General features: G+C 39.8%; 1 pseudogene; it reads right to left on the bottom strand.

Annotated features, from left to right (window-relative positions):
* Positions 1 to 1810: 1810 nt before the first annotated feature.
* Positions 1811 to 10842, bottom strand: LOC139022353 (PIN2/TERF1-interacting telomerase inhibitor 1-like; annotated as a pseudogene).
* Positions 10843 to 13162: the final 2320 nt, after the last annotated feature.

Below are 13162 nucleotides of genomic sequence, written 5' to 3'. Positions count from 1 at the left end.
CTCTGCCGGCCCCGGAAACATCAGGCCTCGCTGCTCTGCCTGCCCAGGGGCCATGAGGCCTCGCTGCTACGCTGGCACGGAAACATCAGGCCTCACTGCTCCACCAACCCTGGGGACATGAGGCCTCGCTGCTCCGCCAGCACCAGAAATGTCAGGCCTCGCAGCTCTGCCAGCCCTGGAGCCGTGAGGCCTCGCTGCTCCACTGGCCCCAGGGACATGAGCCTCGCTTCTCTGCTGTCCCCAGGGCCATGAGGCCTCACTGCCCTGCCGGCCCCAGAAACGTCAGGCCTCACTGCTCCGCTGGCCCGGGCCATCAGGCTTCGCTCAACCACTTGGAGTCTACGTATGCAAATTAACCGCCATCTTTGTTGTCGGTTTATTTGCATATTGTGCTGATTAGCCAATGGGAGGTGTAGCGAAGGTACGGTCAATTACCATGTTTGTCTATTATTAGATAGGACTAGAGGCCCAGTGCACAAAAATTGTGCACTTGGGGGTAGGGGGTCCCTCAGCCCGGCCTGTGCCCTCTTGCAGTCTGGGACCCCTCGGGGGGTGACCACCTGCTGGCTTAGGCCTGCTCCCCGGGGGATTGGGCCTAAGCTGGCAATCAGACATCCCTCTGGCAGCCCGGCAGCCCTCGGGGGATGTCCACTTGCCAGCGGGGAGCAGGCCTAAGCTGCAGTCGGACATCCTTAGTGCTGCTGAGAAGGCAGGAGAGGCTCCCACCACCACCGCTGTACTGGCAGCCATCAGCCTGGCTTGTGGCTGAGCAGAGCTCCCCCATGTGGGAGCGCACTGACCACCAGAGGGCAGCTTCTGCATTGAGCGTCTGCCCCCTGGTGGTTAGTGTGTGTCATAGTGACCAGTCATTCCCAGTCTTTCTGCTGTTATGGTCAGTTTGCATATTACCGTTTTACTATATAGTATAGAGGCCTGGTGCACAGGTGGGGGCCAGCTGGTTTGCCCTGAAGGGTGTCCCAGATCAGGGTGGGGGGTCATGCTGGGGTGCCTGGCCAGTCTGGGTGAGGGGCTGAGGGCCGTTTTCAGGCTGGCCTGTGACTGAAGCTCCCAGCCTCTCCTTTTTTTCTTTTTTTTATTCTGAGATTTATTTACCCTGTATAATTGAAACATTGTTGCTGTCACTGGAGCTCCCAGCTCTGAGGCCGCGGCTGGCTGAAAACAGGTATCTGGGGTTTGTTTAGTTTCTATAATTGAAACATTGTTGCTTTTAGAGCTCAAAGTTGGGCCACAGCAGGCGGAGAACCTTGGCTTCCTCCATCACTGGCACAAGCAAACCTCATGTTCGCTTCAGCTGTGTGGCTGCCGGCCGCCATCTTTGTTGGCAGTTAATTTGCATATTGCCCTGATTAGCCAATGGGAAGCGTAGCACAGGTACGGTTAATTACCCTTTTTGTCTTTTATTAGATAGGATAGTAGTTTTATGGTGAACTCTTTAGGGTTTTCTATGTACAATATCATGTCATCTGTGAAAAATTACAATTTGACTTCTTCCTTTCCAATTTGGATGCCTTTTATTTCTTCTTGTCTGATTGCTATGGCTAAAACTCCCAGTATTATGTTGAGTAAAAGTGGTGAAAGCAGAAATCCTTGTCTTGCTCCTGATCTTAAGGGATAAGCTTTTAGTTTTTGCCCATTGAATATGATGTTGGCTGTATATTTTGCAATTTTAACTCCCCAAATAAATGTGTTATTTTATATAGCTGCTTTCTTGATGTTTTAGAGAAATTAAAATAATTGAGGACACTGGCATGATGTGAATGCTTTACACAAATGATGTTACAAACCATGGTTAAGTACTTTTCTCCTCTAACAACTCTAGCATACTGAGAATCTGGGGTTTTTCCCTAATAGAAGATAACTTTATCAGCTTAAGAAAATTGCTAAAATAGTCTTTGCTAAAATTAAGAGAAACAAAACACAAAACTAATCTTCTTACACTTGGAAAAAAAAAGTCTTTCACTGAATAAACAGGGTTTTTTTTTGTCATACACAATTAAAAGAGGCATGGTAACTGTGAATATATGTTGACAATAGTCTGTTTTAATATGGAAATCCTATATTTTTCCCCCCATAGTTTTAAAAATACAATCTTACTTGTCTGGTTCATCAGTTACTTTGTCCAGGTCCCCAAGAGTTGTGGTAAGAAAGGAGGTATATTTTATTTTATCCACAAAACCATAAGGTAGCATGTATCTATGTTGTACTTGGGACATCTCATATGACTTGTGAAGATCACAGCTGCCTTGTGATGAAATATCCTGAAAAAAAATTGCAATGAATGAGTATAAATGTATCTTATATCGAAAATATTCAAAACAAATACAGATGATGTATTGTAGAATTGTACACATGAAACTTATATGACTTTATTAATCAATGTCACCCCAATAAACTTAATTTTTAAAAATCTAAAAGAAAATACACCATAAATGTTCATACTAAGCAAAGGTATAAGTAAAAAAGTAAAAAGTTTTCTTTAATTATTAAAAATATAATTTTAAAAGCATATGCCTAAACCTGTGCCCTCCTAATAAAAGTGTAAATTCATTTGTCAAAAATTAAGGTAAAAATAAACAGAATTATAAAATTTAGATCCATATGCTAAAAATAAAATTGACTTCATAATATAGATCAAATTCTCATATATAAATTTCAGAATGAAAATCAAATTTCATATAGGAATGAGAACAATGATTATTGTTTCATAAGCAACAAAACTATTTCTGCTTTACTCTTCTATGTGAGTATACTTTAATTTTTCTACAAATGAGACCTCTTATTTCATTTTTAGTAGATCCAATTAAGTTGAAAGGCTTCCCCTTTCATCATTTATGGCTCTTTATATGCTCTACAGTTATATTAACATTTTAATCAACATAAACCACATGTATAGTAATCAGTAGAATAATAATTCTAAACAAAATTAAGTATGAAATATCATAAATTTGTTGCACATTAATTTCTGTAAACCATTAGCTAATTATCTCAATAACTTTTTAAAACTCATTTTTCTCAAATTATTTTAAAATATAAATTATATATAATGTATATCTTCATCTGTATTATGTGTAAAGAGCAAACTTTTAAGATTTTAATTGTTTTCTGGAAGAAGGTGGGATAGCAATACATATATCTAACAAAACAGACTTTACAACAAAGGCTATGATAAGAGACAAAGAAGGACACTAAGGATAAAGGGAGCAATCCACCAAGAGGATATAACCCTTGCAAACATTAATACACCTAAATATGAAAAGCAAATCTTGATTTATATAAAAGGGTTGATGTGAGGATTAAGTGAGTTAAAACAAGTAAAATACTTATAGTGGTACCTGATTCTATAAAAGTTAGCTAACCTTACTATTCCACAAAAGCTAATTTAAATGAAAAAAAACCCCACTAAACTATCAGCATTTGTGCTAATAGGAAAATATTAAACAAATTAGGCTACTGAGAAAGCATGCATTTGAAGTTCATCTAGGAGCCACATTTTATAAAAGATTCTTTTGTTTTTTACATCCCTATTACATCCAAAAAATTATTAAATAGAGTAAGAGTACTAATCATGACTACAGAGGAGATTCTTACTGAAACTACACATTTCTGGTTTAAGTCCTATGTCAAACACCAAATGCCACAATCAGTAAGTCACCTAAGAAATGCCAGCAGCTGTTTCCTTCTTGCCTGCATCAACATTATATTTAGTAATGGTAGGCTGAGGATAAGCAATAGTAGCATTAGCTCCATAGATGACTTTTGGATGTTTTGGGGCTGCTTTTGTGGTATGTGAAAGTGGAAAAGAGTACAAAAGCACAAAGAAACCATGAGTCACAATATACTTAGGCTAATATTTAGGAAAGCTTGGCAAAGTACTTGATTGTCTCTATTAAACATTTTAATTTTCTTAACAGAAGCTATTATTGTTCCTGCTTCCCTTAACACCCTGGCTGGTATCATCACCCATTCCTTATTCCACTGCCTCTCCTAGATAAGATTGATGGGTTTGGCTACTGACACAGAGAAGCTATTTTTTAAAATACCTTGAAGCAAATATAAGTGGAATTTTTCTAGGTAACATAGTCTAACATGAAAAACTGAAGACTAAAGGACCCCCCAAAAAGACTGCTTTTTACTATTAAGAATTTGCTCTCTGGCCAGGGTGGCTCAGTGGTTGAGCATTAACCCATGCAACATGAGGTCGCTTGGTTCGATTCCTGGTCAGGGTGCATGCCTAGGTTGCAGACTTGATCCCCAGTAGGGGATATGCAGGAGGCAGCCAATCCATGTTTTTCTCTCATTGATGTTTATCTTTCTCTATCCCTCTCTCTTTCCCTCTCTAAAATCAATGAAAACATTTTTTTTTTTTAAATTGCTGAGTGCTAGAGCAAGCAAAAGGATAGAAGTATGGGCTGGAAATACAAAGTAAAATCTATAGTCTAGTGATACTTAAGAGCCAAGTCACACTAGAGCAAGATGTGTCAATAAATACAAGCTCTTCTTCAAGATATTTGACAAGTTTTGAACCTGAAGAGGATAGGAAGCTGAAGAATAAAGCTGAAAACTAGTAAAGGATAAAACTTGCAGGGAGGAAGAAAAAGAGAACTCTCAGACCCTCAACAAAAGAAACTCCAAAAGCAACAAAAAGGGTGTTCAGAGCCACAAAGGCAGAATAGACTCTGTCTTGCAGGACTTAGGAGACAACTCTCACCAGGACTAGCATAGCAACATACAACCGGTTGGATAGAATAGCTCTATGACAGAAATTCATACCCTGCATGAGAGTTAAAATACTAGGCAATTCAATCAGAACTGTTTCATTAAAGTTATATAATAAAGGTTCTTCTATTTCTGTTTCTTATATTTCTAAATACATGTACATATATGCATATATAGTGTTATATATTATATATGTTTATACACACACACACACACACACACACACACACACACACACACACACACACTAGAGGCCCGGTGTGTGTGTAGGGGGGTCCCTCAGCCTGGCCTGCACCCTCTCCAATCCAGGACCCTTGGGGGATGTCTGACTGCCTCTTGCAATCCAGGACCACTGGCTCCTAACCACTAGCCTGCCTGCCTGCCTGCCTGCCTGCCCGATCACCCCTAACCACCTCTGCCTGCCTGCCTGATCACCATTAACTACTCCCCTGCTGGTCTGAATGCCCCTAACCACCTCTGCCTTGCCCTACACCCGGGACTCAGGATTCCCTCCTCCAGCTGATTGCAGGCACCCAGGACCTGGGCTTCCCTCCCTCTGGCCAGCCACAGGCACCCAGGACCCAGGCCAGCCGCAACTGCAGGGGACCGTGGGCAGGCGGCTTGTCCCTCACCCGGGCCATAGCTGCAGGCACTGGCTTCCAGGACTGCAGGGTATGCAGCTTGTCCCTCTCCCAGGCCGCAGCCTGGCTGGTCCCCATTCCTCTTTCGTGAGCTCATTTGTGCCTGGCTGGTCCCCATTCCTCTCTCGCGAGCTCATTTGTGCCTGGCTGGTCCCCATTCTTCTCTCCCTAGTGTTGAGTGTCTGAGCTGTTACAGTGTGATGGCATGAGGGCGTGATGGTGTGATGGCATGATGACCATTTGCATATTAGCTCTTTCTTATATAGGGCATATATATATATATATCCTAAGGCTGTTTGATTAACAGAACTAGAATATATATATATATATATATATATATATATATATATATTACATGATACATGTATATATAATGTTGGGTAGCATAATATAGTAAAAACAGCATGATTTGGACTAAAATAAACTTTAATTTTGGGGGGGGGTACTTGTTCTAGCTGTTATTTCATAGTTAAGTATATTCTAGTCCAAATTTTTATTTTAACATTCCAAATATACAATTATTAAAAAGCCACTTAGCATTTTTATAATAAAGTTTATCCTATCAGTAAATTAACATTAGAAGACTTCAATGAAACTTTCAATCAAGCTTTGAATCAAAGTCTTTAATCAAATATATATGGTGAAAATATTTATAAGCCATATATGTAGTGAAATTTGCCTGAATATGAAAAAAACTTTGATTAAATCAATTTACCAATATGCTTTTCCAATTTGCTTAATTTAAGCTTTATAGAAAAGAAAGGCATTTCAGGTAATAATTGAATTATCTTTGTTTTGCAAATTGCAAATTATAATTACAAACATGTTACCTTTGCCATTTTTCAGCATTCACAATCTTAATTGTTCTAAAAATATGCCTCTTTAATTATATGACTTAGGAAAGAATAACTGTTATTTAAGAAAAAAATAATTTACTATAGATATGACAATGTTAATTATGATAGGCAAAACCAGAAATATTGATTTTATTTTCCATATTCTCCAGGCATAGTGAAAAAGGTCCTTTATCTTTACCCTAAGGCTGTTTGATTAACAGAACTAGAATTTTCAGCTAATCATGATACCTTAAGGCTCAATAAAGAATAGCAAAAAAGTACTGATGGATGAAATCATGTAGGAAATAAAACCATTGATTTCAACTAGTTTCTCCAATATAACATTATAAAATTCACGCTTGAATCACAAATTTCTAGTTTTTGCTGGGCATTCCACTTCATTATCCTCACATAGATTTAAAATAAAACTCATTATTTTCCCTTCCCCAATTACACAACCACCTATCCTCTCTCACCTGCCTACAGTAAGTCCTTATTTAGCCACACCTAAAAATAGAAAGCTGGCTTTTACTTTTCTTCACCTTTCGCTGTCATATCTAAAAATCTTTAGTTATCAATTGTACCCTCTCTCACCTTATCCTTGTCTTTCCTTTACTACCAAAAAAATCCTGGCATGGGCTCTAAAATACTATTTACCATACACACACACACACACACACACACACAAATAATAAATCCTGGCATGGGCTCTAAAATACTATTTACCAAAAATATCCTGCATGAGCTCTAAAATACTATTTGACAACTAGACTAATTGCCTCTTTAATGTTCAGCTCATCCAGTCTTAAACCATAGGAATCTCAATAGCAAATAAGTTATTGTACTAAAACATGACAGAAATCTGCTAGAAATGTTCATTGGCTCCCAAGTGCCTACGAAAAATAAATTCAGAAAAGTCTCCTGTCATGTAAAGCCATCTTAAATTTGAAGGCAAATACACAATTGTAAAACCTAGTTCAAGTGAAACCTCTTCTATGAAGCATCCTTTTTTTTCTGAGTATAAAAAGAAATTTATTTGTTTATGAGTGCCATGATGTGGAGCATTAAAAATTTCTTCTGGGCCCAGCTGGCATTGCCCAGTGGTTGAGCGTCAACCTATGAACCAGAAGGTCATGGTTCTATTCCCTGGCAGGGCATATGTCTGGGTTGTGAGCTCAAGCTCCAGTGTGGGGCATGCAGGAGGCAGCCAATTGAAGATTCTCTCTCATCACTAATGTTTCTTTCTCTCTCCCTCTCCCTTCACCTCTGAAATACACACACACACACACACACACACGCATGCGCTAATGTCTCAGTGCATGGATTTGTGCACATTGAAAGGAAATTAGAATAAATATTTTAATATTGCTATTCGCTCTTTCTCTATAATACAAGTGTCAACCAAATTCACAATCGACAATGACAGATCAAAACACACACATGCAATTGGTGCCAGCAAGAGCTTTATATGTATCGTGCATTCACGAGTTAACTTAGCCTTTTGTATATAAACCTGCTTAATTAGACCTGCTTTCTGATGTAGCTAAACTTTTTCCAGCCCAATGAAGCACCCCAACTTCTCTTTCAGATAATTATCAGCAACACAGCAGTAAATATCAACACGAAGCAGATTATTATTGTAGATCACGCAGAGAGAACAAAGGATAAAATATTTAACTGTAGCAGTGTTTGACTATATTCTGCGCAGTGAGAAAACCTGAAGTCATTTTCAAGGTCCACCATTTCTTATTTCTTTTCAGTCAGGTCAAGTTTCTAAACTTTATAAATCTCCATTTTCTGGCTAATGAAAAGAAAATAGAATTCTACCTAGTCTCCTATCTACCTACTCCAGGACTTCTGTAAGGATCAAATGAGATGAGGCACATGAAAACGCTTTACAAACATTTGGTTGACCTATAAAAAGTTTGCACCTGGCTATAAAGCAAGTTGGGTTTCTGGGCTGAAGAAACTCCAAGGAGGCTAGTCACTAGGGAGAAGAAGCCGGGCGTTGTTATGTGACGTCATTATCCAGCACCCACAGCGACTGTTTCTGGGTTGGGCTGAGCTGTCGGTCGCATTTTGCACCAAGGGTCTTGGCGGCGTTGGCTGAGATTTGGTGGGGTGTTGCTCCAGGGTGGTGGTGGGGCCTGTGTCCCAGTTGGGGGAAGCCGAGTATTGATTTGTCAGTGCCAGGTCCGCAGTGCCATTTTTTTTTAAATGGCCAGTGAGCGTCATGGCAGCTCCTGCATTGAGCATCTGCCCCCTAGTGATCAGAGCATGTCATAGCTACTTGTCAGATGGTCAGATAGACTCTTGAGCTTTTAAATATATAGACTAGAGGCCCGGTGCACAGATTCTTGCACTGGTGGGTCCCTCGGCCTGGCCTGCACCCTCTCGCAATCCTGGTCCCCACCAGTGCACTATCTGGGCAGGGGAAGGCTTCAGGGTATATCTGGCCCATCTTGCCCAGTCCTGATGGGGCTGATTGGGGCTAACCAGTCAGGAAGGGACTGTGGGAGGGCTCCAGGGCGTGTCTGGCCCGTCTTGCTCAGTCCTGATCAGCTGGACTCCAGCAGCAAGCTAACCTACCGGTCAGAACATCTTCCCCCTGGTGGTCAGTGTGCATCATAGCTACTGGTCAATCAGTTGACCAGTCAAATGGTTGACCATTTGCTTAGGCCAGCTGTGGGCAAACTAAGGCCTGTGGGCTGAATCCGGCCCGTTTGAAATGAATAAAACTAAAAAAAAAAAAGACCGTACCCTTTTATGTAATGATGTTTACTTTGAATTTATATTAGTTCACACAAACACTCCATCCATGCTTTTGTTCCGGCCCTCCGGTCCAGTTTAAGAACCCATTGTGGCCCTCGAGTCAAAAAGTTTGCCCACCCCTGGCTTAGGCTTTTATATATATAGTATTTAAAAGTTCTTCTGGGAATATGATTGGGGAGAAAATGTGGTGATCGAATAAGACTCAGCAATCCTCAAGCATGTTAAGAGATGTGCACAAACTCTTTTCGATGAACTCTGCTCTTACTTGAGGCCAAAGGAGTTTGCTTGGCAGCACCCTGATGTCAGAGAGGTTAAAAGGCCCTGGCTCAACAGAATTTATTGGAAACCTTTCTTCTTTTTCTCCTTTTGTTTCCACTGGTATTTCATCTAGCATAGCATCCATCGCAACCTCAACTTGCTTTTGTAGTTTTTCTTTTTTTTTTTAAACATATTTTATTGACTTTTTACAGAGAAGAAGGGAGAAGCATAGAGAGTTAGAAACATCAATGAGAGAGAAACATCGATCAGCTACCCCCTGCACACCCCCTACTGGGGATGTGCCCGCAACCAAGGTACATGCCCCTGACCAGAATCGAACCTGGGACCCCTCAGTCTGCAGGTTGATGCTCCATCCACTGAGCCAAACCAGTCAGGGCTGTCATTCTTCTTTTCTTTACCTTTTTGAGGCTTCTGGTGGTAAGTTTTGGCCATCAAGGGCCACACGCAACCCTGTCCTCGGCAGAAGCATCAAAATTCTTGTCCCAATGAGAGTCTCTGAGCTGCTGCTCATCCTGGTCTCTCCTTTTCTTGGTCTTGGGTTGGGTGTAATTCTCTACATTTTTATCTTTTTGCCTTTCTTTTCTTTCCCCTTTTCCTTTCCATTTTGGGTCTCTGGAAGGTCAGGCCCTGAAACCATGACCTACGGTTTATTCTTTAGCTCTGCTGTCTGCTTTGCAAAGTCTCCTGGATGGGGAAGGCACCGGTTGTCCTGGTGGAGGATTCATTCCCATCTGGAGTGGCAGGGCTGAAAGCGCCCTCAGGAGTCTTCTTATTCTGTCTTTTCCCCCAAATGCAGCCAAGATCTGTTTTGCTCTGAGTTGACAGATCCCTCCTCAGTGGTTCTCAACCTTCTGTCCCTTTAAATACAGTTCCTCATGTTGTGACCCAACCATAAAACTATTTTCGTTGCTACTTCATAACTGTAATGTTGCTACTGTTATGAATCATAATGTAAATATCTGATATGCAGGATGGTCTTAGGCAACCCCTGTGAAAGGGTCGTTTGACCGCCAAAGGGGTCGCGACTCACAGGTTGAGAACCGCTGCTTATGTGAAGATCATTTAATGAACACAATTTTTGGAGATTTTGGACTTTTCTTCAAGATCGAAAGATTTATTTTCCTTGTTGTCTGAGAAGGAGACTGCTGTTTCCAGTCCATGGCAAGTGTTCAGTTTAGCCAGAAGCTGATTAAAATAATCCTAATGAGCAACCCAGTTGTCTTCATTATTGATTGCAGTTCCAAGTCCCAGGTGGTTATTTTTAACTTGAACTTTAATATGTTCTGTGACTCCTTGCATCTCTAAATCTTTTCCTTCAGATCATCTCATCTTCTCCAGCATCCTCTGGCCAAACTTGGAATCATCATTACTCCATGTGGTAGTTCTTAGATCAAAGCACACTTCTGCTTCCGACCACGCTCAGCCTGCATCAATGTGTTGCAGATCCTGTCACCATGCAGGCCTCCAGAATGGGCCTCCCAGCCTGAGCCACTGGGGCTAGAGGGCTGCCAGCTTGCAGAGAAGTTGGAACCACCAGACTTACATGTCAGGTGAACTGAAGTGGCTCCAGGAAGCATTTTTGATCACCCTAGCTCAGTGATGGTGAACCTTTTGAGCTCGGTGTGTCAGCATTTTGAAAAACCCTAACTTAACTCTGGTGCCGTGTCACATATAGATATTTGCAACCATAGTAAAACAAAGATTTATATTTTGATATTTATTTTATATATTTAAATGCCATTTAACAAAGAAAAATCAACCAAAAAATGAATTTGCGTGTCACCTCTGACACGCGTGTCATAGGTTCGCCATCACTGCCCTAGCTAGAAGAGACATCCTTCAATGTTTAATTCTTCTTTACTCATTATTTACATAAACACATAAACATGTGAATAGCACTTTAAGCAAACATACCATATCTATTTGAACATTTATTTCTTACTTTATCAACACAAAAGCAGAAAGAGAATAAAGTCATCTGATCAGAAGGTAGACAAGGTTTCCTCAGCTAAGCCTCTATTTACCCAACATGTTTGCAGGTTAAATTTCCTTTTATTCTCTCAAATTAAAGAAAACTGATGGTAGCAATCCAGGAGTACAGGGGCTCCACATAACACTAGGATCTGGCTGTTTCCTGCTTTCTGTTGCACCAGACTTAGATGATGACCCTATCCTTATGTTCTCAAGATACTGAACATAACTCCTGCCATAACATTCTCATTTCAGAAATGAAGGGCAAGGTCAAAAGGTAAGAATTGTGCTTAACAACTAAAACAGCCTTCTCTGAGGAACTTTCCTAGAAGTTCAATCCAATAACCTTTGTTCTCTTTGCATTAATTAAGACTCTGTTGAGTCAGGGCCTTTTAACCTCTCAGACATCTATACCTATAAGGGAACTTGGAAAAAGCTGCTGTTTTACCTGGGAATGTTGTTTTTCTAAATAAAATTGGGTTCTGCTAGTAAGGAAGAAAAAGAGAATACATATGGAGTAGGCAAGTAGTAATCTCAGTCACAGCTCTCTACTTTTGAGGGCACTAGAACTACTGAAAAAAACTAACTCAGTTCTAGAATACTACCCATGACTTTAAACAATCTCTATTTAAAAGTTATTTTGACCTATGGTTTATAGGCTTTGTTGTTTAATTCTTGCTCATCCGTTGGGTCTCAAATCTTCCCTGAATTCATTTGGCTCTGTCAGGTCTCCTGCCATATATTTTCAGAATACACTGCTCTTAACTTTGCAGCAGTTGTTACACTTGCAATTAAACAAGTTTCTAATTATTCAATTAATGTCATCCATCCCCGGAGGAATGTAAATTCTTGAGGGTTCAGAAATAATCTGTTTTGTTCATTATTGTATATTCAGTGAAGGCAAGTGCCTTGCACGCAGGAAGTGATCAATGAATTCTTTTTAATCACTGAGTGGATCTATGAGTTAACAAATGAGTAAAAGAATCTATCAGTATTTGTCTACCTTGAAGATTTCCTGCTTTGTTTGGCTGTATCACTGAGTTCCTCAATAATATTAAGGCTGACACTATGTCTTGAAAATATTTTCACCCCAATGGTGTTTAAATTTTTCTCACATATAAGCAGTTCTATATAAAATGTGTGCTGTGTAAAGACTGCTCAAGTACTGCTTCCCCTAAAAATGTTCCTGTTTCTAATAAGAAAATTATCATTTGTAATCTCAGCAATGATGTAGAAGTATGGATATATCCACGCAAACTGATCAAGGACTAACTTTCACAAAATCATTACCATGGGTCTCCTTGAAGTTCAGTTTGGTTAATATTTTATGTGAGATGCACTTCTTTCTCTTTGCTATCAAAAAGGTGACTTTTAAATTTGATGCTTAGGCTTTCCATGACCACCTCTGACATTGGTTTTACAGGGAAAAAAAATGTATATTTCAGCAGATTAAAGTAAAACATGTGAACAGAAATGGCCTGCATAACCTTTCTCTTCCTGTAAATGCTAATGCTACTGAGGCAGAAAAAAAGCATAGATTATTGCCAGTTATAATAACTCTAATTGACATGAGATAATTTCTTCAGTTTTACCAACTCAATACAAATCCAAAAGATAATTCTTTTCTAAATTGAATGTGAAAAAGAAGTTAATGTGAGTTATTCTTTAATATACATATATAATTGCCCCCAGATTCAATTGGACATTTAAATAACACACTAAAATCATCTTGACAAACTTAGAAAATTTAGAAGAGGTAAATTTTGAATGTGATTTGTGAGAGACCTGTGACTCTGAATCGTAGAGTTGTGAAAAATATTTATTAACTCTAGGGAAATGTCTACAAGAAATATTCAAATTAATTTATGTTCAAACTTTTTGAAATCAAATGACCCCTATTGTCATCTACTTACGTTCAGTGGGGCA

This window comes from Myotis yumanensis, unplaced genomic scaffold (genome assembly GCF_028538775.1).
Source record: "Myotis yumanensis isolate MYYU_CA2020_CCGP unplaced genomic scaffold, mMyoYum1.0.hap1 SCAF_1, whole genome shotgun sequence".
In the NCBI taxonomy this organism is placed as follows: Eukaryota; Metazoa; Chordata; class Mammalia; order Chiroptera; family Vespertilionidae; genus Myotis; species Myotis yumanensis.
The sequence above is the reverse complement of the archived record's forward strand: the minus strand, read 5'-3'. Positions and strand labels throughout refer to the sequence as shown.